Raw genomic sequence first — 21521 nt, 5'->3', positions numbered from 1 at the left:
ATTCAACATAACACACGCCAACAGGCATGAACTAATTGCAGCAACATGCTGAAACCAAGATAACACAACTTGTGTAACTGTAATAACTAAATTGCAGGTAAAGTACGCACTGGGACGGGCGCCCAGCATCCTCTACGGACTAGGAGAAAAGGATTTACCGGTAGGTTATCAAAATTCTATTTTCTCATACGTCCTAGAGGATGCTGGGGACGACATCAAGACCATGGGGTCTATACAAAAGCTCCAGTACGGGTGGGAGAGTGCGGATGACCCTGCAGTACCGATTGACCAAACTTTAGGTCCTCATCGGCCAAGGTGTCAAACTTGTAGAACTTAGCAAATGTGTTTGACCCTGACCAAGTAGCTGCTCGGCAAAGTTGTAATGCCGAGACCCCCCTGGGCAGCCGCCCAGGATGAGCCCACCTTCCTAGTGGAGTGGGCCTTTACAGACGTCTGTAACGGCAATCCAGCTGTAGGATGAGCTTGCTGAATCGTATTCCTAATCCAACGTGCAATAGTCTGCTTGGAAGCAGTACACCCAATCTTGTTGTGATCATACAGGACAAACAGAGCCTCTGTTTTCCGTATACGAGCTGTTCTAGCAACACAGATTTTCAAAGCTCTAACCACATCTAGAGACTTTGAATCAGTGAATGTGTCAGTAACTACGGGCACCACAATAGGTTGGTTTATGTGAAAAGCAGAAACCACCTTTGGAAGAAAATGTTGGTGAGTTCGCAACTCTGCCCTATCTTCATGGAAAATCAGGTAAGGGCTCTTGTGGGACAAGGCCCCCAATTCAGACACCCGCCTTGCGGATGCCAATGCCAAAAGCATCACCACTTTCCAAGTGAGAAACTTCAACTCCATCTTTTATAGAGGCTCAAACCAATCCGATTGAAGGAACTGCAACACCACATTAAGGTCCCATGGTGTCACTGGAGGCACGAATGGAGGCTGGATGTGCAGAACCCCTTCATGAAGGTCTGAACCTCTGGAAGAGAGGCCAATTGTTTTTGGAAGAACACTGACAAGGCCGAAATCTGGACCTTGCTTGATCCAAATCTTAGGCCCGTCTCCGCACCATCCTGCAAAAAATGGAGAAAACGTCCTAAGTGAAACTCTTCCATAGGAGCCTTCTTGGATTCACACCAAGACACATATTTTCTCCAAATACGGTGGTAATGTTTAGACGTTACTCCTTTCCTGGCCTGAATAAGAGTGGGCCTGACTTCCTTGGGAATACCCTTTCGGGCTAGGATCCGACGCTCAACAGCCATGCCATCAAACGTAGCTGCGGTAAGTCTTGATACACACACGGCCCCTGCTGTAGTAGGTCCTCTCGAGGAGGAAGAGACTGAGGATCTTCTATGAGCAACTCCTGAAGATCTGGATACCAAGCCCTCCTTGGCCAGTCTGGGGCAATGAAGATTGCTCGAACCCTTGTCTTTCTTATGATCCTGAGTACTTTTGGGATCAGCGGAAGTGGACGGAAAACATACACTGACGGAAACACCCACTGGGTCATCAGTGCATCCACTGCTACTGCTTGAGGGTCTCTCGACCTGGAACAGTATCTCTGAAGCTTCTTGTTGAGACGAGACGCCATCATGTCTATTTGAGGAACTCCCCAAAGACTCTGCGAAGACTTCTTGGTGGAGGCCCCACTCTCCTGGATGGAGATCGTGTCTGCTGAGGAAGTCTGCTTCCCAATTGTCTACTCCCGGAATGAATATTGCCGACAGAGCTTGTAGATGTTTTTCTGCCCAGCGGAGGATTTGTGTCGCCTCTGCCATTGCCGCTCTGCTTTTCGTTCCGCCCTGCCTGTTTATGTATGTGACTGCTGTTACATTTTCCACCTGGATCTGCACGGGACAGTCTTGAAGAAGATGTGCCGCTTGTTGAAGGCCGTTGTAAATGGCTCTTAGCTCCAGAACGTTTATGTGAAGGCAGGCTTCCTGTTGTGACCAACGTCCCTGGAAGTTTTCTCCCTGAGAGACTGCTCCCCAGCCTCGGAGACTTGCATCCGTGGTTACTAGGACCCAGTCCTGAATCCCGAACCTGCATCTCTCTAGCAGGTGAGAGCTGTGCAACCACCACAGGAGCGAAATCCTGTTTTTTGACGACAGGATTATCTTTCTGTGCATGTGTAGGTGTGACCCCGACCACTTGTCCAACAGGTCCCACTGGAATACTATGGCATGGAACCTGCCAAACTGTATGGCCTCGTAGGCCGCCACCATCTTCCCCAACAACCGAATACACTGATGGATCGACACACTTGATGGTTTCAATATCTGTTTTACCATTTTCTGGATTTCCAGAGCCTTTTCTAGCGGAAGAAATACTCTCTGAACTTCTGTGTCCAGAATCATCCCGAGGAAAGACAACCTTGTCGTTGGTTCCAACTGTGACTTTGGGTAATTTATGATCCACCCGTGTTGTTGGAGTATTGACAGGGAGAGGGATATGTTTTGTAATAACTGCTCCCTGGATCTCGCCTTTATCAGGAGGTCATCCAGATAAGGGATTATAATGACTCCTTTCTGACGAAGGAGGACCATCATCTCCGCCATCACCTTGGTGAAACACCCTCGGCGCCGTGGAGAGACCGAAAGGTAACGTCTGGAATTGGTAATGGCAATACTGAATCGCGGATCTCAAATAAGCCTGGTGAAGAGGATAAATGGGAACATTCGAGAAAAAAACAAAACAAAGAAGTGTTGGAAAGTAGACTCTTTTTTGGGAGCACTCTAATTCAGAGGGTGGCAATGTAATTTATTAATACTGATAAAACCATTTTTATTAGGTTACACATGGATTAAAATTTAAGGAGTATCTACGTGAAAAATTAGAAGCTTTGCGAAAATATAGAACAGATTACAAATAGTACGTGATATACATATCACAATGTATCAGTTGCCAGAGATTAATGGCTGTGGTAACAGAGTTCATTAATCATTACACATTCAGACTCATGTAATGTATGACCATCATTTGTTCAGCAGATATCCATTGTGGATTACAATAAATGCAGAGAGTTAAATCATAGGTCATATGAGAGTCGGGTACCCAGTAGTATATATATAGGTAACACTGTATAGGGGAGTCAATTTCTTGCAGTACCAGGGTGTTCAGAGGTGGTCTCCCATCCTAGTACTAACCCGGCCTTTCACTGCTTAGCTTCCAAGGTCGGAAGAGATTGGGCATCTCCAGTGATGTATGACCGCAAATATTGTACTCACCCTCTTGGATCACCTGAATGTGTGCAGCCACCTGGTTTAGTCACCCTTTGACATGGCAGTCACAATTAAGATATAAACATGGGTGACAGCCTGTTTTGTAGAAAAAAAGGGGTTACACAGCATCCACAATTAGGGCTTGCCTTTCACTGATACTAACCAATTTTTTTGGAGTTCCAAATACCCAATATTTTGGGTGCGGATGACACTATAGGGGAATCAATTTGTTGCAGTACCTGGGTGTTCAAAGGTGGTCACCCATCCTCTTACTAGCCCGGCCTTTCTCTGCTTAGCTTCCAAGGTCAGAAGAGATTGGGCATCTCCAGTGAGGTATGACCGCAAATATTGTACTCACCCTCCTGAGTCATCCAGGTTTATAAATTGTGATTGGCAAAGATAGAGATTTTTATATACATATGGTACAATGGTCGAAAAATTAAATGAGATATTGTGTAGCTACCTGGCTTAATCACCCTGTAACATATCAACCACAGATAACAATATACACATGAGTGAAGGCCTATTATGTGGGTAAAATTCCTGAACACCACACAATGTCCACAATTAGGACTTGCCTTTCACTCCTAGAAACACCCAAAGGACACCAGAACGGCCAGACCAATATCAGTCACTATATAAGTGCAGGATATAATTATGCTGCGCAGCAATAAGTTTTCAAAATAATCAATTATAGTACACCCTTATGCACTAAACCAGACAATAGCTGTAAGGTGCCTGATGCCTAGAACCTCTAATGAGTACCTGCGTGATTATAGGAAAACAGGCTGGAACTAGGTGCTTGTAAATAATTTGCACAATTGTTGATTTACTTGAGCCTAATGAGTTCTAAGTTCTGAGCATTTGCTGAAATTAGCTATTATTGAAAAAATAAGTTTCAGAAGAGAAACACAGTCAATGATACCTGTAGAATTGATATCAGCTTGCTATTGATGTTTGTAGCAAGTATAGATAATCCCCAATTTTATCTTGATGGAGGTATAAAGTCCTTGTGGTATTGCTGGTTGGGACAGTTTATCCTGTATTGCTCTTTAACATAATATAGGAGTGACAATGTGGCTGGAGAATAGAATATCACTTGTAATGGCTGCTAATAGCTCAAAGAAGGAAGGAAGAAAAAAGGAGAAAAGAGAAGAATGAAGAGAGGAAAAAATTGTGCTGACAAGCTGATTAATTTATGTGCAGTTCGCAAAAAACGGAGTGCGGGGTATACGATACCAGCTCCGGTCTTAATGCTGTCACTGTGGGACCCGCCTGTTGCCGTGCCCGTGCTCCAGAGGCTCCAGGGGCTGCAGCGGCGTGTGGTCGAGGTCTCCCCGTTCAGAAGACGGAGCTATGCGGCCGTTGCCTGGTGACCGTCCTCGGGATTCCGGCTAGTGCGGTCACGTGTGCGCATCACGTGATCGCAATACTTCCTCCTGACGTACGTTTCGCATTGAATGCTTGATCACAGGACGTGATGTGTTAGCTGAGAGTTGCAGTTTTTAAACAAGAGTACTAATGATTAATTGGACCTAATAATCGTTTCACCTGGGTCAACCCACATTGGATCATTTAATTGCATGGTTGAGGATCCTGGATGTTTCTAATAGTTTGTTATAGGACGGCATTTAAAGATGTATAATGTATATGATTTCCAGAGTATGGTTCGCAGGAGGTGAATTAATAAAGGCTGTATCCTGAGATCATGGTTAATAATATATTTCTTATTTGTGTGTCAGTTGAATTAATTAATAGGAATAGTTAAAAGCCATTATAATTAATGGCTTGCAGTGCAGTATATAATTGAATACATGAATTATTAAAATGAAACCAATATATGTGTATAATTTATTAGACACTAAACGCTTTTAATTATCAATGGAAGTAAAAAGAATAAAATAGTGATAAAGTTGTATTTTATAAATTTGTTGGGATATACTGTTAAAAATACGTATGTGTAGTGCATAAAAGTTGAGAGGAGGAAAAATTTGGGATGAGGTGTATTAGAATAAAGTATATTAAATTATAAAAATTATTTTTAAATTTTTTTTAAAAAAATTGTGAATTATAATAGACAAAATATAATATAAGCTAAGTTATATAAAATGAATTATAAAATAAATTGAGATATGGGAGTATAAAGATAATTGTGAAGATGAGGATTATCTAGGAATAGGAGTGGTATGAAAAAAGAGGGGGTGTCTTTAGTGCATGGGTGCACAAGGAAAGGTGAAATATTTGTGGCTATAGTGTTGTAAAATAAAATAAAATAAAAGTGTATATGTGTTAAAACAATATGAGGGCAAGACAAAAAATTTTTGTAAAAACAATTGCATGAAGAGCCCATGGTAAAACTCTTGTGATGGAAAGTGAGAATTGTGCATGTTACGTGAACATTGTGGTGCAAAAATAATATGGGCTGGTAATGCAATGGGATGTGCAAATGATGTGTTTAGAATAGTGCGAATGCAGTAAACTTGTATATATGATGATGGTCCATGATCAATACGATGCTGATTGCCGTAGATGATAGTAGGCTTCAGTTCAGAAATACTCCATAATTTATATTTTCATTCATCCCTGCTGGATGTATGGATCCAAGCTTGAAAATCCACTCACTCTCTTTTCTAAGCAGACTTTCAGTGAGGTTGCCCCCTCGAATCCCAAGTCTTATCCTTTCCAAGCCAAAGACTTTTAATTCTTCCCACCTACTTTCATGATACGTATAGAAATGACGTGCGACAGATGTCAGTTGTTTCATCTTGGCTTTATCTGAAGCGGCATTACGGATAGATCCTATGTGCTCTAGAATACGCTGTTTAAAAGGGCGCGTTGTCATGCCTATATACTTTTGATTGCAGCTGCATCTAAGGCAGTAGATGACCCCTTCGGTTAAACAGTTCATGTAGTCCACAATCTGTATTATTTCCCCATATTTATCCTCTATTTCCTTTGTAGGATCAATGTGTTTGCATACTTTGCATCTTCCGCAGGGATATGTGCCTGTAACTACAGGTTGTTTAGTAGGACATTTTTGAAAATGACTCCGTACGAATCTGTCCCTCAGATTTTTTGATCTGCGCCAACTCATGGCGACTTTGGGGCCCAGATTTTTAGACAGGATCGGGTCTGCGTGTAAAATATGCCAATGTTTTTGTATTGCCTCTTGGACCTTTCTCCATTCTTGACAGAAATTCCCAACAAAGCGAATAGTTTTATCGGTGCTTTTGTCTTTGGGATCTTTTTTGAAGATAATATCCTCTCTTTTTATGGATTTAACTGTTTTTATGGCTTTTTTGATTGAAGTTTTACTATATCCTCTCTCACACAGTCTGTTAGTCAAATCCATACTTTGCACTTTAAATTCTTTATCATCTGAGCAATTTCTGCGGAGACGGAGAAATTCACCTTTTGGTATATTCTCTATAGTAGGAGGGAAATGAGAACTCGTCTGGTGTAACAGTGTGTTTGTTGCTGTACTCTTTCGGTATAGATTTGTTGCAATCATTCCTTCTCGGTTTTTATAGATCAATAGATCTAGAAAGGGTAGTTCCGATTGACTTATAGTATGCGTGAGATGGATATTGAAATTATTGTTATTGAGATGTTCGATAAATTGGTGCAATAGCGGTAAATCGCCTTCCCAGATCATAAGGATATCGTCTATGTAACGATTCCACATGATAACATGAGTTGTAAAGATGTCATTGGTATCCTTGAAGACGACTTCCCTCTCCCACCATCCAAGAAATATGTTGGCATATGTAGGTGCACAGGCTGCCCCCATAGCCGTGCCTCTTGTTTGGAGGTAAAATTGATCGTTAAACGCAAAGAAATTACAGTGTAGCACAAAGTGAAGTAGCTTAATGAGAAAGAGATGAAAATCTTTTCTTCCTTCGTTGTGTAGAAAATGTTCTACAGCTCTTACCCCATCTTGGTGACTTATAGAGGTATATAGTGCCTCAACATCAAGAGATACCAAATATTGGTTATCCTCTAGTTTTAGATCATGTACTTTCCTTAATATGTCAGTCGTGTCCTGGACGTATGAGGGGAGATCTAAGACAAATTGCCGGAGGTGCAGATCAAGGAAAATACTGTCTCTTTCTGTTAAACCCCCTATACCCGACACAATGGGTCTCCCTGGTGGGTTATAGATATTTTTATGAATTTTAGGCAACATATAGAACGTGGGAATTTTGGGATTCTGGATTGATAGATAATCATACTCCTGTTTGGTAATTGTTCCTTGTGCTTGATTAATAATGTTGTCATAAATTATTTTGTAGTTCTGAAGTGGATTAAGTAGAATTCGTTTATAACAATTAGTGGTTTCCAGTTGTCGCCTTGCTTCCTTGATATAATCCGTTTGATATAATCTTAATCTTGTCAGCACAATTTTTTCCTCTCTTCATTCTTCTCTTTTCTCCTTTTTTCTTCCTTCCTTCTTTGAGCTATTAGCAGCCATTACAAGTGATATTCTATTCTCCAGCCACATTGTCACTCCTATATTATGTTAAAGAGCAATACAGGATAAACTGTCCCAACCAGCAATACCACAAGGACTTTATACCTCCATCAAGATAAAATTGGGGATTATCTATACTTGCTATAAACATCAATAGCAAGCTGATATCAATTCTACAGGTATCACTGACTGTGTTTCTCTTCTGAAACTTATTTTTTCAATAATGGCTAATTTCAGCAAATGCTCAGAACTTAGAACTCATTAGGCTCAAGTAAATCAACAATTGTGTAAATTATTTACAAGCACCTAGTTCCAGCCTGCTTTCCTATAATCACGCAGGTACTCATTAGAGGTTCTAGGCATCAGGCACCTTACAGCTATTGTCTGGTTTAGTGCATAAGGGTGTACTATAATTGATTATTTTGAAAACTTATTGCTGTGCAGCATAATTATATCCTGCACTTATATAGTGACTGATATTGGTCTGGCCGTTCTGGTGTCCTTTGGGTGTTTCTAGGAGTGAAAGGCAAGTCCTAATTGTGGACATTGTGTGGTGTTCAGGAATTTTACCCACATAATAGGCCTTCACTCATGTGTATATTGTTATCTGTGGTTGATATGTTACAGGGTGATTAAGCCAGGTGGCTACACAATATCTCATTTAATTTTTCGACCATTGTACCATATGTATATAAAAATCTCTATCTTTGCCAATCACAATTTATAAACCTGGATGACTCAGGAGGGTGAGTACAATATTTGCGGTCATACCTCACTGGAGATGCCCAATCTCTTCTGACCTTGGAAGCTAAGCAGTGAAAGGCCGGGCTAGTAAGAGGATGGGTGACCACCTTTGAACACCCAGGTACTGCAACAAATTGATTCCCCTATAGTGTCATCCGCACCCAAAATATTGGGTATTTGGAACTCCAAAAAAATTGGTTAGTATCAGTGAAAGGCAAGCCCTAATTGTGGATGCTGTGTAACCCCTTTTTTTTCTACAAAACAGGCTGTCACCCATGTTTATATCTTAATTGTGACTGCCATGTCAAAGGGTGACTAAACCAGGTGGCTGCACACATTCAGGTGATCCAAGAGGGTGAGTACAATATTTGCGGTCATACATCACTGGAGATGCCCAAGCTCTTCCGACCTTGGAAGCTAAGCAGTGAAAGGCCGGGTTAGTACTAGGATGGGAGACCACCTCTGAACACCCTGGTACTGCAAGAAATTGACTCCCCTATACAGTGTTACCTATATATATACTACTGGGTACCCGACTCTCATATGACCTATGATTTAACTCTCTGCATTTATTGTAATCCACAATGGATATCTGCTGAACAAATGATGGTCATACATTACATGAGTCTGAATGTGTAATGATTAATGAACTCTGTTACCACAGCCATTAATCTCCGGCAACGGATACATTGTGATATGTATATCACGTACTATTTGTAATCTGTTCTATATTTTCGCAAAGCTTCTAATTTTTCACGTAGATACTCCTTAAATTTTAATCCATGTGTAACCTAATAAAAATGGTTTTATCAGTATTAATAAATTACATTGCCACCCTCTGAATTAGAGTGCTCCCAAAAAAGAGTCTACTTTCCAACACTTCTTTGTTTTGGTTTTTTCTCGACTGCTTAAAATTGACTCTTGGGAGCACAACTGAAAGCAACAATTATTTGGGACTAGGATTGATTATCCATATACCCCTAGTTGCTATATCTAGAAGCATTTCAGGGATAATTCAGTTTTTCAGAGGCTAATATTTATCAGATTGAGGACTTGTGCGGTTCCCAAAACACTTTTTTTCATAAATGGGAACATGCAGGTAAGCATCTTTTATGTCCACCGACACTAAGTAGTCCCCCTCCTCCAGACTGGCAATCACCGCCTGAAGTGATTCCATCTTGAACTTGGACCTTCTCAGGAAGAAATTCAGATCTTTTAGATTTAGGATCGGTCTGACCGAGCCGTCCGGCTTTGGAACAACAAAGAGGCTTGAATAAAACTCCCACCCTTGTTGTAACAAACGGTACCAGGACTATAACCTGGTCTTGACATAATTTTGGGATTGCCGCGGTTACTGCTTCGTTTTCTGGCGGAGAAGCTGGCAAGGTCGATTTGAAAAATCGGCACGGGGGAATGTCTTGAAACTCTAGCTTGTATCCCTGGGATACTATTTGCAACACCCAGGGATCCAGGCCTGACAGAATCCAATCCTGGCTGAAGAGTCTGAGACGTGCCCCCACCCGAGCAGTCTCCCGCAAGGGAGTTCCAGCGTCATGCTGGCGATTTGGCAGAATTAGGGGTAGACTTCTGCTCTTGGGAACCTGGAGCCGGTGTGGGCTTATTTCCCCTTCCCCTACCTGCAAAGAAGGGGGAACCTCTCGCCTTTTTGTATTTATTGGGCCGAAAGGACTGCATTTGCGGTTGATAGGTCTTTTTTGCCGGTGCAGGCGCAGAGGGCAAAAATGTTGACTTGCACACAGAAAGAAACCAGGAACTAGCGCTGCATAGTACACACAAAAGAAACAGGATAGTTCTTCGTAATTCATGAGATTGCTGCTTTATCTCTCACTGGAGTCACACTTACAGATTGTTTCTACCATGCATGTCCATAAAGGTATCTTTTCATACGATGTATTAACCCCACACAAATAGAAAATGGTACACACTTACAGGATATTTCTACCTCGCGTGTCCACAAAGGTATCTTTCGCTGCACATGAATTTTCAAAAGTGTAGAAAATCCCAAAAAACTTCACACAATATGCAGATATGGATATAACTTACATTGACTTTCTGTCCCGCATGCCCATAAAGGTATCTTTATCTTTTCCTTTTGTGTTAGACTCTGGTGAGTATTCCCAAAAAGGATCCAACAGGATAATTTCCACCAACAGGAATGTTTAATACATAAAGATAAAAATAATAAAAATTACAAAAAAACACAAACAGAAAGTCAAAAGGGATATCTGGATCTTGGCAGCTGATGGAAGACTCGTTCACCCACCGAACGGCTGCAGACAGGATGGTGACCAGGAACAGAGTCCGAATCGCCGATACCAGGATCCCACACTAAAAGCAAGAGACGGCTTCAACGCGTTTCCGGGAGTTCACTCCCCTTTGTCAAGAAGTGCTGTCCTCTTCACATTTCCGGATATTTATACCGTCTTTAATTATACAGCTGACAATCATTAAAAAGTTTCTTTACAACATCTCATATCACAAATGTCATATAACAACATACATAAAACATAATAAATTCTCACTTTTAATATTATATAAAAGATATAGTCAAGAAAATATAATGAAGCAAAACATACATATAATGAGGTAAAAGGGTGAATTACAACGGGCATTTACTCTGTCCATTCATATCCGATGATTACCCAAATTGCAAAAAGGCTGTAAGCCTCATGCAGCAAACCCGCTGTCTAAATAAAATACCGTCCTTAAATAGAATATTATACGGTAATAGAATGGGATACATAATATGAAAGATTTTAACAAACTTCTCTGACCTAAACTGTAATAAAACAAAAGATGCCCATAAAGGTATCTTTATCTTTTCCTTTTGTGTTAGACTCTGGTGAGTATTCCCAAAAAGGATCCAACAGGATAATTTCCACCAACAGGAATGTTTAATACATAAAGATAAAAATAATAAAAATTACTAAAAAAAACACAAACAGAAGAAAAAAGGAATAAGGTTAACTGAGGGTAATAAGAGTGTAAAAGAAACCACTGTCCCGGCCATAGAGAATCATGGTAGAACCAAAATATATAATCTAAGCGATTATATATTAACTAAAGAGGAAACGGAAGTCCTTAAAAAAGGACTCAAGTTTTCTCCATCGAGTAAATTAAATGAGTTTGAGGTATATGTAGACCTGCAAAGATTTGTGCGCAAATTGGCATTGAAAAGGTTTTTTTTCTGAAAAAGATGGAAACAAGGATTTATAAGTGGGGAGCGTTAAGGTATTTAAAAAGAAATCCACTTTTTACCCTAAGCATTAAAAGGGTTGTTTCGTGGCCAATTTTGAAAAACTTGTTAAGGAAGACCTAGAATTAGCTACGTTCAAACATCCTAAAGGGAATCTAAACCAGGCACAAATAAAGGCCATAAGTTCCCTTAGAAGCAATAATTCCATTGTTATAAAGCCAGCAGATAAGGGAGGGGGCGGGGGGGGGGGGGGGGTTACTGGTTCTAAATAGGGACGATTACCATGCAGAAATAAACAACTATCCTGCAAAGATACATATAGGAAATTGAGGGGTAATCCCTCTAGTTCCATATCAAAAAAGTTGGAGGTATTTCTTAACTTATATTTGTCCGACAGAACCATTTCAGATACTGAGGTAGAGTTTATAAGGTTGGATAACCCCTCCATTCCGGTTATTTATGTTCTCCCTAAATTGCACAAGAGCATAACTAGTCCCCCCGGACGCCCTATTGCGGCAGGTGGAAATTCCATTCTATCTAATTTGTCAGCTCTCATAGATAGTAAACTACAACCATTTGTATTTAAGATAAAATCATATCTTAAGGATACAGGAGCTACTATACAGAGATTATTGGAAGTAGAATGGAGCCCACAGTTTTTTCTTATTACAGCCGATGTTAAGTCGTTATACACTATCATTCAACACCACTTGGGTTTGGAAGCTGTCAATTACCATCTAAGACAAAATAATGAAAATGTACAGGAAAATAACTTTATTATTGATGGAATATCTCTAATTTTAGAAAATATTTTTTTCTGGTACGAGGGGGACTTTTTTCTCCAAACGTCAGGTACAGCTATGGGCACCAGGCTGGCACCCAGTTATGCTAATTTATTTATGTCCCATTGGGAGGACCAGTCAGTATGGACAGGCCACCAGTGGGGTGCCAGCCTGGTGCTCTGGGCTCGTTACATAGACAATATTATTTTTGTATGGAGTGGCAGTAGGTCGGATTTGGACTCTTTCTGTACCCATCTTAATGAGAATAATAAGAACATCGAACTGACCTTTGAGATTAGTAAGGAAAAGGTAAATTTTTTAGATCTTACCATTTATCCTGAGGGTGGTGGTTAATTACTACCAATTATAAGAAACCCCCGGATAGCAACGCATACATAAGTCAAAGTAGTAATCACCCCTCCAATTGGATAAGAAGCATACCCAATAGTCAATTTAGACGACTAAGACGGAATTGCACAACAGATGAATCCTTTGATATGGGTTCTAGATCAATGGAGGTGGATTTTATAGATAAAGGCTATAATTTGGCCTTAGTACAAAAAGCAAAGGTAGAAAATAGGACACTATCACAGGCAGATATCATAAAAAAAAATAAGGAAGGATGATAAGGTTAATGACTCTAAAGGTGTTAGTTTTATTAGTAAATACTCATCACAACACAAACAATTTGAAGGTATCATACGAAAGCATTGGAGTATACTTACCAGGTACCCATTATTGAAAGCCCAAATTACTGACACCCCGAAATTTATATACAGAAGGGCAGACAATTTAAAAAATATGTAGTAAGAAGTTCTTTGGAAGTAGAAAAGAGACAAACCCGTATAGTGTCCAAGGGTTTTTACCGGTGTGGTAGCTACAACATGTGTAAAAATTGTAAATCTGAAGTGAGTAAGCTCACCCATTATAAATCCAATCAAACACAAAAATTATTACCAATTAAAGATTTTATCACATGCTGCAGCAAAAACTTTATCTACTTATTGGAGTGCAAATGTGGCACCCAGTACGTAGGGAGAACGAGAAGAATGCTTAAGGAGCGTATGGGGGAACACTGTAGAAACATAAAAAAAGGCCTTGAAGGACACAGTATATCTCTTCACTTCAGGGATAAACATAATTGTGATATAAAGGGGTTGAAAAGCTTTTGTGGGATAAAAATCTGTAAGGGAAATTGGAGGATGAATAATATAGAGGTGAATTTAGCAAAACTAGAGATGAAAACCATCTTTGAACTTAGAACATTAACACCTAATGGTTTTAATATGGAGTTTGAAACGAAATGGTTTATTTAGTATGTCATACACTAATATACCTGTTATGGTGTTGTTTTGTCCTCCCTTTTCCCCATTGTATGAGAATTCCCGGCAAAAAGGGTGAAGAAATATGATCATCGAATATGGTTCCATATATGGATTTAAAAGGACTGACAGACTATAGGATCCTTTAAACCTTTATGATTCAAGGACTTATTTAAACATCTTTTCTCTGTTTGTAATGGATCCCACAGTGTATAATGTATTGAAATCAAAGGTATTTACTTGGCACTATGAAATCTTTTTCACTTGCCTTATTCGCTATTTTAACTACCCTCTAAATTATTCAAATAAACATGTTTCCCTTATAAGATTTTATGTGGGAATAAATCCCTTCGTCTTTGTAGATTCTGGTGGGTATCCTTAGTCAAAGGTATATGCTGTAGCTGTAGAAGCCGGGTATAATTTGGGTTTGTTCCCCATTCATAGTTTCTATTCACTCCGTCCACTCCGATCACGTGATCAGAGTTTTAGAATTATACTTTCTACTTTGGGTCTGTAGGGTATCAGTAAATCCCTTCGGTTTTATTATTTGGTACTGTATAGGATGTTTGTGTTAAATGTGTGAATATGAGCGGGCAGCATTCTGTCCATTTGTAGTAACATTACGGGATATGTGTACCCGTCTTATTAGGACTTTAGAATCTCTGCCAATCACGTGATTGGAGCTTCTTAATAAATATACATCTTTTGTTTTATTATAGTTTAGGTCAGAGAAGTTTGTTAAAATCTTTCATATTATGTATCCCATTCTATTAACGTATAATATTCTATTTAAGGACAGTATTTTATTTAGACAGCAGGTTTGCTGCATGAGGCTCACAGCCTTTTTGCAATTTGGGTAATCATCGGATATGAATGGACAGAGTGAATGCCCGTTGTAATTCACCCTTTTACCTCATTATATGTATGTTTTGCTTCATTATATTTTCTTGACTATATCTTTTATATAATATTAAGTGAGAATTTATTATGTTTTATGTATGTTGTTATATGACATTTGTGATATGAGATGTTGAAAAGAAACTTTTTAATGATTGTCAGCTGTATAATTAAAGACGGTATAAATATCCGGAAATGTGAAGAGGACGGCACTTCTTGACAAAGGGGAGTGAACTCCCAGAAACGCGTTGAAGCCGTCTCTTGCTTTTAGTGTGGGATCCTGGTATCGGCAATTCGGACTCTGTTCCTGCTCACCATCCTGTCTGCAGCCGTTAGGTGGGTGAGCGAGTCTTCCATCAGCTGCCGAGATCCAGATATCCCTTTTGACTTTCTGTTTGTGTTTTTTTGTAATTTTTATTATTTTTATCTTTATGTATTAAACATTCCTGTTGATGGAAATTATCCTGTTGGATCCTTTTTGGGAATACTCACCAGAGTCTAACACAAAAGGAAAAGATAAAGATACCTTTATGGGCATGCGGGACAGAAAGTCAATGTAAGTTATATCCATATCTGCATATTGTGTGAAGTTTTTGGGGATTTTCTACACTTTTGAAAATTCATGTGCAGCGAAAGATATCTTTATGGACACGCGAGGTAGAAATATCCTGTAAGTGTGTACCATTTTCTATTTGTGTGGTGTTAACACATCGTATAAAAAGATACCTTTATGGACATGCGTGGTAGAAACAATCTGTAAGTGTGACTCCAGTGAGAGATAAAGCAGCAATCGCATGAAGAACTATCCTGTTTCTTTTGTGTGTACTATGCATCGCTAGTTCCTGGTTTCTTTCTGTGTGCAAATTCTGTAGTTTGAGAGGTCTCTGGGTGTAACCTCTATTACCTAGGAACAAGCAGCAGCTAGAAAGCGCAGGGCTACAATCAATCTGTCTTTTTCTAAAAATGTTGACTTACATGCGGTAGCCGCCGAGACTAACGCATCCAGGCCATTGCCAAATAAGGCCTCACCTTTATATGGGAGAGCCTCCATGTTTCTTTTGGAATCTGCATCCGTGATCCACTGGCGAATCCCTAACGCCCACCTAGCCGATACTGCCATGGTAGCGGCTTGTGAACCCAAGAGTCCAATATCCTTCATTGCTTCCAGCATGTAGGCGGCAGCGTCCTTGATGGGTGTAGTACTGGTGACCGGTGGTCTCCTGACCGCCGGTCACCTTACCGACGCCGGGATCCCGGCAGCATACCGACGCCGGGATCCCGGCGGGGAGGGGCGAGTGCAGCAAGCCCCTTGCGGGCTCGCTGCGCTCGCCACGCTGCGGGCTCGGTCGCGACCTGCGGTCGCCATGGGTTCTATTCCCACTCTATGGGTGTCGTGGACACCCACGAGTGGAAATAGTCCCTGTTGGTCGGCATGCCGACCATCGGGATAGTGAGCCGTCGGGCTCACGGAGGAGGTCATGTGACTGTCGGTCAGCTGACCGGCGGTCACATGAATACCATCCGTCCTTGATATTCCCTAACTTAAGGAGTATCTCATCTTTATCAATTGTGTCAATTTCTGATGACACGCTTTCTGACCATTTTTCAATAGCACGACTCACCCATGTGCAGGCAATAGTGGGCCTGAGCAGTGTACCATTGGTAACATAAATGGATTTCAATGTCGTTTCCATTTTGCGGTCTGCCGGCCCTTTAAGAGAAACCGTGCCAGGAGCAGGGAGAATTACCTTCTTTGTCAACCTGGAAAGTGCACTGTCTAACACAGGGGGTGACTTCCATTTTTTCCTGTCTTCAACCGGGAAAGGATAAGCTATGTGAATCCTTTTGGGAATAAAAAAAATTGTATCAGGATTCCCCCACATCCCTTCAAACAGAGCATTTAGTTCGTGTGAAGGAGGGAACGTGAGTTTGGATTTCTTTTCCTTACATAAATAAGCTTTCTCCTGAGGTACAGGAGTGCTTTCTGTAACCTCCAACACGTCCCTTATAGCCACAATCATATATTGTATACTTTTTGCCAATTTATGATCTCTCTCTCTGGATTCACTATTTTCGACACAAGAATCAGAATCCGTGTCGGTATCAGTGTTTAAATTTGCAAATGGTTTCTTATGTGAGCCAGAGAGGCCACCCGCATAATGAATAACAGCATCCTGAAAAATCACATCTTCCACAGATTTTCTCCAGCATGCAGCCTTAGATTCAGACTTATCCAATCTACGGTTAATCAGATGCATACTGTCACGTAGCTCTTGCAGGCTCTTGGTGTGCCGGTAGCGCCACCACATTACAACTCTGTGTCCCTAAAATGGCTTCCTCCTGGGAGGAACTCCCTGCCTCACACGTGTACACCACACTCACAGACACACTGGGACTTATTTTGGGGACAGACCCACTGTAAAATCTGTCAGAGGGACACAGGATAGGAGCAGCCAGTTCACAAACCCAGCTCCAGTATTGCCTGTGAACACAGTATGTCCACAGCCCAAAAGCGCTTTTAAATAGTAATATACACTATCAAATATACCACAATCGCTTTGTGCCCCCCCTTTATAGCACCCTGTACTTGTCAGAAGTGGAGGAGAGGACCAGCGTGTTCTCTGCAGCCTGAAGAGAGAGAGAAAATGGCGCTGAGTAGTGTGCTGGCTGCCTGAGGAAGAAGCTCCGCCCCCACAATAACGCATCCTTACACTCAGTATATTGACTTATTATTTATACTGGTGGGGGTAGGGCTGTGCCAGCGGCATCTTATGCCCCCTTTTAGCCCGCTCCCTGCACTGCCTGTGTGGGCAGCACTGGCGTGCTGCGCTCCCGCCAGCCTCGCCGCACCTCAGCCGTCACTTACTTGATTACTTTGAAAGTCTTAAAGTGCCCATGTCTCCTGTGGATCTCATCTATACCCCCATGGTTCTTGAAGTGACCCCAGAATCCTCTACGGACTAAGAGAAAAGGATTTACCGGTAGGTATTAAAATCCTATTTTCTCACACGTCCTAGAGGATGCTGGGGATGACATCAAGACCATGGGGTATAGACGGGATCCGCAGTAGACATGGGCACTCTAAAGCCTTTTCATTGGGTGTGAACTAGCTCCTCCCTCTATGCCCCTCCTCCAGACCCCAGTTTTGGAAACGTGCCCATACTCATACTCACCTGTCTTCTGACTTCTGGCTCTGTGAGGGGGTGACGGCGTGCTGTGGGAGTGATCATCTAGACACGGCTAGCGTTCAGTTCCCTTCAGGAGCTAATGGTGTCCTGTCAGCCAGAAGCAGAGCCATGAAACTCTGAGGAAGTTGGTTCTGCTTCTGCTTCTGCCCCCTCAGTCCCACGAAGCAGGGAGTCTGATGCCAGCAGATCTCCCTGAAAATAAAAAACCTAACAAGTCTTTTCAGAGAAACTCAGTAGAGCTCCTCAGAGTGCATCCAGTCGACCTGGGCACGTTTCCAAAACTGGGGTCTGGAGGAGGGGCATAGAGGGAGGAGCTAGTTCACACCCAATGAAAAGGCTTTAGAGTGCCCATGTCTACTGCGGATCCCGTCTATACCCCATGGTCTTGATGTCGTCCCCAGCATCCTCTAGGACGTGTGAGAAAATAGGATTTTAATACCTACCGGTAAATCCTTTTCTCTTAGTCCGTAGAGGATGCTGGGGTCACTTCAAGAACCATGGGGGTATAGATGAGATCCACAGGAGACATGGGCACTTTAAGACTTTCAAAGGGGTGTGAACTGGCTTCTCCCTCTATGCCCCTCCTCCAGACTCCAGTTATAGGAACTGTGCCCAGGGAGACGGACATTTCAAGGAAAAGGATTAATTTTTAAACTAACGTGAGATACATACCAGCTCACACCTCAAGCACACCGTACAACATGGCATTTAACACAATGCAAGTCAACGGCATGAACAACATCAGCAACAGGCTGACTATAAACGTAACACAACATGTGTTCAACCACAACTAGTAACTGCAGATACAGTACGCACTGGGACGGGCGCCCAGCATCCTCTACGGACTAAGAGAAATAGATTTACCGGTAGGTATTAAAATCCTATTTTCTCATACGTCCTAGAAGATGCTGGGGTCACTTCAAGAGCCATGGGGTTTATACCAAAGCTCTAAAATGGGCGGGAGAGTGCGGATGACTCTGCAGCACCGATTGACCAAACATGAGGTCCTCATCAGCCAGGGTATCAAACTTGTAGAACTTCGCAAAGGTGTTTGAACCCGACCAAGTAACCGCTCGGCAAAGCTGTAATGCAGAGACCCCCCGGGCAGCCGCCCAGGACGAGCCCACCTTTTTGGTAGAATGGGCTTTCACCGATTTCGGTAACGGCAATCCAGCCGTAGAATGAGCCTGCTGAATCGTATGACAGATCCAGCACGCAATAGTCTGCTTGGAAGCAGGAGCCCCAATTTTATTGTGAGCATGCAGGACAAACAGAGCCTCCATTTTCCTAAACTGAGCCGTTCTGGCCACATAAATTTTCAAAGCTCTGACAACGTCGAGGAACTTCGATTCCAACAAGGTGTCAGTAGCCACTGGCACCACAATAGGTTGGTTCAAGTGGAACGACAAAACCACTTTCGGCAGAAATTGCTGACGAGTCCTCAACTCTGCTCTATCTTCATGGAAGATCAAATAAGGGCTCTTGTGAGACAAGGCCGCCAATTCAGACACCCGCCTGACGGATGCCAAGGCCAACAGCATGACCACTTTCCAAGTGAGGAATTTCAACTCCACCTTTTGTAAAGGTTCAAACCAATGAGATTGAAGGAATTGCAACACCACGTTAACATCCCACGGTGCCACAGGGGGCACAAAGGGAGGTTGGATGTGCAACATGCCTTTCATTAAAGTCTGAACTTCTGGAAGGGAGGCCAATTGTTTCTGGAAGAAAACCGATAAGGCTGAAATTTGTACTTTAATGGAGCCCAACTTTAGGCCCGCATCCACAGCGTCTTGTAGAAAATGGAGAAAACGTCCTAACTGAAATTCTTCCGTAGGAGCCTTCTTGGATTCACACCAAGACACGTATTTTCTCCAAATACGGTGGTAATGTTTAGACGTTACTCCTTTCCTGGCCTGAATAAGAGTGGAGATGACTTCCTTTGGAATACCCTTTCAGGCTAGGATCCGGCGTTCAAACTCCAAGCCGTCAAACAAAGTCACGGTAAGTCTTGGAACACGCACGGCCCCTGCTGTAACAGATCCTCTCGTAGAGGAAGGCGCCAGGGATCACCTATGAGTAATTCCTGAAGATCCGGATACCAAGCCCTCCTTGGCCAGTCTGGAACAATGAGGATCGCTTGAACCTTTGTTCTTCTTATTATCTTTATCACTTTTGGAACGAGTGGAAGTGGAGGAAACATGTACACAGACTGAAACAACCACGGTGTCACCAGGGCGTCCACTGCCATTGCTTGAGGGTCTCTCGACCTGGAACAACATCTCTGAAGTTTCTTGTTGAGGCGAGATGCCATCATGTCTATTTGAGGAATTCCCCAAAGACTTGTCTCTTCTGCAAAGACCTCTTGATGAAGACCCCACTCTCCTGGGTGGAGATCGTGTCTGCTAAGGAAGTCTGCTTCCCAGTTGTCCACTCCGGGAATGAAGATCGCTGACAGAGCGCTTGTATGCCTTTCCGCCCAGCGGAGAACCTTTGTGGCCTCTGCCATTGCCGCTCTGCTCTTTGTTCCGCCTTGGCGGTTTATGTATGCTACTGCTGTTATGTTGTCCGACTGAATCAAGACGGGACGACAGCGAAGATGTTCTGCTTGCAGTAGGTCGTTGTAAATGGCCCTTAGCTCCAGAACGTTTACGTGTAGACAAATTTCCTGGCTTGACCATCTTCCCTGGAAGCTTACCCCCTGTGTGTGACTGCTCCCCAGCCTCGGAGACTCGCATCCGTGGTCACTAAGATCCAGTCCTGGATCCCGAACCTGCGTCCCTCTAGGAGGTGAGAGCTGTGCAGCCACCACAGGAGTGAGATTCTGGTCTTGGAAGACAGGATTATCCTTCGGTGCATGTGCAGATGGGACCCGGAACATTTGTCCAACAGGTCCCACTGAAACACTGTGGCATGAAATCTGCCAAACTGAATGGCCTCGTAGGCCGCCACCATCTTCCCCAGCAACCGAGTGCATTGATGGATCGATACTCTTGCTGGTTTCAGAATTTGTTTGACAGGTTCTGAATTTCCAGCGCCTTTTCTACTGGAAAAAAAAACTCTGTAATTCTGTGTCCAGAATCATTCCCAAAAACGACAGCCATCTCGTCGGAACCAACTGTGATTTTGGCAAGTTTAGGAGCCAAACATGTTGCTGCAGAATTATCAGGGAGAACTTAATGTTCTGCAGTAATTGGTCCTAGGATCTCGCCTTTATCAGGAGATCGTCCAAGTATGGGATAATTGTGACTCCTTGCTTGCGCAGGAGAACCATCATTTCGGCCACTACTTTGGTGAAAATCCTCGGAGCCGTGGACAGACCAAACGGCAACGTCTGAAACTGGTAATGACAATCCTGAAGTGCAAACCTCAGGCAAGCCTGATGTGGAGGATAAATGGGAACATGTAAGTAGGCTTCCTTTATGTCCACTGATACCATAAAATCCCCCTTCTCCAGACTGGAGATCACTGCCCGGAGAGATTCCATCTTGAATCTGAATTTTTTTTTAGGTAAAAACTGAGGGATTTGAGGTTCAGGATTGCGCTGACTGAGCCGTCTGGCTTCGGGACCACGAACAGGCTCGAATAAAAGCCTTCTCCCTGTTGCGACGGGGGAACCCTGACAATGACTTGATTGTGACACAATTTTTGTATTGCAGCA

At 42.4% G+C, this 21521-nt stretch overlaps 4 pseudogenes; 2 read left to right on the top strand and 2 right to left on the bottom strand.

Moving 5' to 3' along the window:
- Nucleotides 1-3114: 3114 nt before the first annotated feature.
- LOC134913741 (5S ribosomal RNA) lies at nt 3115-3234 on the bottom strand (annotated as a pseudogene).
- Nucleotides 3235-3466: 232 nt separating this feature from the next.
- Nucleotides 3467-3586, bottom strand: LOC134912747 (5S ribosomal RNA; annotated as a pseudogene).
- A 4881-nt stretch (nt 3587-8467) lies between these two features.
- Nucleotides 8468-8587, top strand: LOC134912414 (5S ribosomal RNA; annotated as a pseudogene).
- A 233-nt stretch (nt 8588-8820) lies between these two features.
- LOC134912212 (5S ribosomal RNA) lies at nt 8821-8940 on the top strand (annotated as a pseudogene).
- Nucleotides 8941-21521: the final 12581 nt, after the last annotated feature.

The sequence above is a fragment of the Pseudophryne corroboree genome, chromosome 4 (assembly GCF_028390025.1).
Source record: "Pseudophryne corroboree isolate aPseCor3 chromosome 4, aPseCor3.hap2, whole genome shotgun sequence".
Taxonomy (NCBI): Eukaryota; Metazoa; Chordata; class Amphibia; order Anura; family Myobatrachidae; genus Pseudophryne; species Pseudophryne corroboree.
Note: the sequence above shows the minus strand (reverse complement) of the source record. Positions and strands in the feature narration are given on the sequence as shown.